At 44.9% G+C, this 5860-nt stretch overlaps 1 pseudogene; it reads left to right on the forward strand.

Moving 5' to 3' along the window:
• The first annotated feature begins 5156 nt into the window (after window positions 1-5156).
• Window positions 5157-5477, forward strand: LOC142775275 (ubiquitin-conjugating enzyme E2 Z pseudogene; annotated as a pseudogene).
• Window positions 5478-5860: the final 383 nt, after the last annotated feature.

A 5860-nucleotide genomic window follows, 5' to 3' on the forward strand; every position in this document is an offset into this window, starting at 1 on the left:
ATTCTTGATAGTATCTCATCAAAATTGCTCAATCTTCAGGCATCCCTTTCATTTAAAACCTGTTGACAAGGTGCCACCTTGAATACTGTATTCACTGCAACAATTCAGCCTCCCCGCAGTTACAAAATATCTCAAAGGCTATAGTTGCTGCTCAGTTCAAAATTTGTATTAATCAATTGTTGGGGTTAAACATCGCAAATTAGGTTATAAGCATAGATTGGTGAAATCGCTAAGGGGTCGGCCTACTAGGACTGATTCAAATTCAGATCGAGAAGTGATGCAGAGTCTTAGTGAGTCCGGGTGAGAATTATTTTTTTGAGTTTGAGTCCGTAGAGTCGGTTTGAAAAAAAAATTTGGTGAGTCTGAGTCCAAGTGAGTTGAAAATTGAAGATAATCTTATTGGGTGTATGTGAGTGAGTTCTACGTTTTTCATGACTCATCTTTAGGATTACTATTCGCCTTACCTCTATTCACGCTTATACTCTCGTATACTCATGCGTAGTCCAAAGCAGTATTGTTCATGCATCATTGCAATATTTACTGATCAGAGGCGTGAATAACTTCAGGCGAAGTTATTTGATTGAAGTTATTCACGCCTTTGATCACCAAGAGGCGCCATAACTTCAAGTCAAGTTTTTGATAAATATCTCTCATGCCATCATCTCTTTAAAAAGTCCTTGATCCTTTTCAACCAGTCATAACACATATTCGACGGAATAATGTCAAAAAGCGCCAGGGAGGGCACCAATTACGTGAAGAATCGATGTTAAAGAGCATCGACACCACAATATAATAAGCTAATTCTAGACTGACTCATGAGACGGCTCTCTCAGACTCACCCAGATGCCACCGTGAGCCTGAGTCTGATTGAGTTCGGTTCAATGAAGTTTTCGTGAGTGTGACCACGAGTGAGCCTGGCTGTGAAAAAGATTTGCCAGTTGGAGTCCGAGTGAGTTCAAATCGAAAATGTAGTGAATGACTGAGTGTTAGCGAGCTTCACAATTTTCGCCGACCTAACAATAGGAGTGTGACAGATGCCGTAGTAGAGGGCTTCAGAAATTTTGACCTCCCGAGGTTTTCAACGCGCTCCTAAATCTATGAACACGGGGCTCAAGCATGTTTGCCTCTATGAAAAATGCAGCCGCCACTGTCGGGATTCGATACCGCTACCTTCGGGTTGGCAGTCGAGCATCATGACCACTATAACACCGTGGCAGATTTTAAATAATCCTAATGTGTTTATTTGATGCTTAAAAATGAATGTAATGTTCCTTTTTTGAAAATTTCTTTGAAATAAAATATTGTGGAATTCTTGGGCGGTAGGAAAACTGTCAACCTACCACTCTAAGTCTTCTTTGAAAATGGTTGTTCGATACTTGAAACTATTCAAGTAGTATTTGATTTGTATTCGATTTGGTTCGAAATTTGATGTCCGCACACACCTATTGCTTTGGATAAGTTGGCTTGGCTTTTTGAACATTAGGATGCTAGCCATCATGGTAAATATAAAGTGAAAAAAATTTAAGAAAGGTACCTAAAGCGAAATGAAGTTATAATAGCGGCTTTTGATATTCGGAGAGCCTCAGAGAGCAAAGTGCCGACGGTTTATGAACTTCTTGCAAACGGTGTCGTGTCGCACAACTTTACTCAAATGCGAGGCGGGCTGTTGGCATCACCCTGCACCTCTTCGTGCTGTTGATGGCGTTGAAACAACATCGTTGGGTGAGGTTTCTCAGTATGAAAAATTCAGCCCAATAAAATCTTGCTCGATTTTGGAAGTGACGTGGACGGGCAATGCAGAGAAAGAGTCCTATTTTCGGCCTATAAAATGGAACTGCAGCACGGAAGCAGAGCATAGAGCGACGAAAGACATCGCGTATTTTTGTTATTTGTGCAAATTTCAGTAAAGACAATCTTATTCATTTAATTAACAACCACAAGTTATTTCCCGCATGAAGAGACACAAACGAATCTCGCTAAAACGATGGCGTCGCTGCGTGTCGCTTTCTTACGTTCTGCATATATTCGTGCTGTTTCGGCTCAAGCTCTCCGTCGATAGCCGCGAACATTTGCAATCGTAACGGTAATGGCATAGACAGTGCTGTCAGAGCTTAATCCAACACTTACCGTTGCTTCTCGCTTCAACTTGTCTGCTAAACATCAGATGTCGTTAACCTCAACACGAGCGACAAGGCGGCTTACCGAAAACTTACCGCGCATGTCGGATTGACGAGCCTCTGCACCTTTCGCAGACCAGCCTACAACAGAGCACGCGTCAGCCACCATTGCGCGGCGCGCAGTACTGCGCCAACTGGTGCCGCCGCCAAAGGTATACTTACGACACGTGCGCTCGTCGCACCATAATTCCCCTCTTCACCCGCCTGCACTCACCGCACGCCAAACGCGAAAACGACAAGCTCGACGCATCGGCACGCTACAAGAGAATGTATCTCCGCGTCATGCCATCACTTGAACGCCTTGTTTCCGTATCGCGGCAGAAAAGAAAACACCAATTGTTTTGTAAATACGGATCCTACATATATCAAAGCATATCGATGTCTATGAACACTGAGTACCCGGACGTTTCTACAAACCCTTGGTTTTTTTTTTATCTGTAGGGTTTAACGTACCAAAACCACCATATGATTATGAGAGACGCCGCAGTGCAGGGCTCCGGAAAATTCGACCACCTGGTGTTCTTGAACATGCACCCAAATCCGAGCACAGGGGCATACAGCATTTCCGCCTCCATCGGAAATGCAGCCGCCGCACTCGGGATTATCCCACGACCTGCGGGTCAGCAGCCGAGTACCTTAGCCACGAGACCACCGCGGCTGGGCAAATGATAGCTGTCGTAAAGACGTTCCCAGTAGACCCAGATAGAACGAATGGATAACGGCTTATGAAATCGATGGACGAAATGGTGTGTGACGTACAACAGTGGGGGCGGGAGTCGGAGTTACGTGTTAATGATCGAGAGAGGGTGACGAATTTTCACATGAAATGGTGCATTATTTGGAAACCACATGCGGGAGACAGAATGCCGTCTCACGCTGTCGCATCGATTGAAACGTGACATTGAAGTCTGATTGATTATACGTGTTCCCACTCCGTGATCATGAGCGAAACGTCGACTCATACCGCGTGATGCATACACACACCACGTGACTGCAAGCGTGATCAACATGGCTACCGATTGAACTTCAACTGTGTAAATGGAATGAGTTCATTTTTTTTAGTCATGCGATATTGTATGTTTGTATTTGTTTAGTTTGTTTGCTTGCTGGATAGTTCGTCTGTTTGCTGGTTATTTCGAATGACCGACCAAGCGATTGATTTATTGATTATTTGAATTATTGATTGATTGATTGATTGATTAGTGTGCATGTCACAAGCCTACAACAAAGCTCCAGCAGGTCAGCGCTACATAATCGCAACAGGCAATGACAGTTGTCAATTTGTATTCCTGATATATAACTGCAGAGTTGTTTAGGATATACGTTATTGCAGCGTGTGCCTCTTCTGCGCTTTTACTTAGCGGTTATCTGCTGCTGAAAGCGGGAGGCCCGAAACTTTCCTCCGATGCAGTGAAAATGAAGAACTTGTTCATAACTTGAAGGTCTTGTAAGTGCTATTTTCTGCACCGGTGCACAAAATATGAGGAACTTGTATATCACTAGAATGTCCCGTAAAGGCAAAACTTATACACTGGTGCACTAAATATAAAAAAAAACTTTTCCATAACTGTAATGTCCGGTGAAGGCCTAAGTCATTGCTTCTCCGGCAAAAGCTGCCCAGCAGGACCATCAAATAGAATTTGATACCGAAGGCTTGAAGCCAAGCTAATTCAGAGGGAAGAAGATGCAGAGGCTCAAGTGAAACAAGCTGAGGTTCCACGCCAATGGCTTGTATCGGAGTACGACTTTACAATGAGGCGAGATAATGCACGACACCATTATTAGGGAATTCCGAGCGATTTCACTGACCTGCGGCCGTGAACACTGAACAAACAGTAAAGACCATGGAAATGCTTGTGTAGAAAAAAGTCACAGAATGAAATTATTGATTACATTTAACGTCGCGAAACCATGTTATAATTATGAAAGACGATGTTGGGGAGGGCTCCGTAAATTTCGACCACCTGGGTTTCTTTAACGTTGAGCCGAATCTGAGCACACTGGCCCACAGCACAGAATGAAATAGTATTATGATACCACCAGCTCCACTGCTTAATTAGTGTGCGCGATCTTCAGTCATAGAAGCTGCTTCAATATATCTTTTAGGGGCACCTGACATTGCCAACTGTCTACATTGTTCGTCTATCATTCAAAACGTCGTGACGCGCTCACATTTACAAGTATGAATCTCTCTCATCTCGTAGAAAAAATATTATATATTTACACTGCAGACAATATTGAAGTCTCACAAGTTTTTCTTTTCATCCTCTTGCAGTACTTCCTCTACTCAGCCAGTGCTTGAAATAACTGTGGAACAAAATTTCTTTTTCTTCTCATCTTCATCCGTATTTCACTTATTCTGATGATAAGCATCAATATGCTTCTCGAATACCTTCTGAAATGGCCGATATATGTAAGAAATCAGAAAGACGTTCCTTCAAATGTCATTTTCCCTCACCAGCCACCTACCCGACATTAGCGGTAGAACTTTTTTGTAAGAATTCACCTTAATAGTAATGATGATATTGGGGCCCCTTCTATGGCTGATACCCACTCGGGGAAGGTTGGCCAAGAAGTGATTATTTGATTTTTTATCATTACCTTATTAATACTCATAACAAAGAGAAGAACGAACGTAACTGAAAACAGAAAGAGTGTGCACAATAGTTGCTTTTACCATTCACACTGTACAGTATATTTCATTTAACCAAGCAACCTACTTAATTTTCTCGATTCACCATCTTCGTTGCAGCAGCCTAATTGTCGACGTGTAATATAGCAAAAGAAGGATAACGAAGATTTCATGCGCTCCTTGGAGAAACATGCGCGTTGCCGGTGAAAGAGGCTCGAGCTCCGTCAACGGCATATTGCCAGAAGCTTTGGTACGTAACAGAATGGTCTGAACAGAAGCAATCCCGCGTGCTGAAGAACGTCGGGACGCCGTCGTTGCACTGTCTGCACCAGGTCAGGCATCCCGGCATGGACATCTACGCTCTGCTCATTCCCGGAGTCATCATCGTACCGGATGAGAGGGACGTGACCAGAATCCATGGCCACTTACTGGGTCCTGCGGGCACGCCTTACGAAGGTGGCTTCTTGAGGTTTGTTCTCAAGTGCCCACCAGACTACCCGGCTAAGCCACCTCTCGTCAAGCTTCTGACTACCGACGAAGGACGAGAACGGTTTGCGCCGAACCCGAATGAAGACGGCATGATATCCCTCTATCTCCTGAGGCCGTGGTCGGGACCCATGTGGAACTCTTCTGAGCACAACCTGAGGACGGTGCTCATCACCCTCTAATCGATCGTCACGGACGACCCCTACCACAACGTCCCGGCTCTGGTCAGGGGCCGACCGGACGAGGGTGGAGCCTACAACGACACCTTCTCCACGAGACTCTCAGGGTGGCCGTGTGCGATGAGGTCGAGGACGCCCTGGATCTAGGCTCGTCGTACTCACCCGAGCTCAGGAAATTTGTTCTTATGGCGTTCCTGAAGTCCTCCGTTCCGTTATCCTCCGTTATCCGTTCCTGAAGGCGCATTTGCGCACTGTACGGCTCCAGATGCGACGCATGGTTCGGGAAGGGAGCGATCCGTTCGGAAGCCGCACAACCAGGTGTGATTATGACTTCCTCTTGATCGGACTGGAGTGCTTGTACGATAATGTGTTGGAGCTCAGCGAGA

Source organism: Rhipicephalus microplus, chromosome X (assembly GCF_043290135.1).
Source record: "Rhipicephalus microplus isolate Deutch F79 chromosome X, USDA_Rmic, whole genome shotgun sequence".
Lineage (NCBI taxonomy): Eukaryota > Metazoa > Arthropoda > Arachnida > Ixodida > Ixodidae > Rhipicephalus > Rhipicephalus microplus.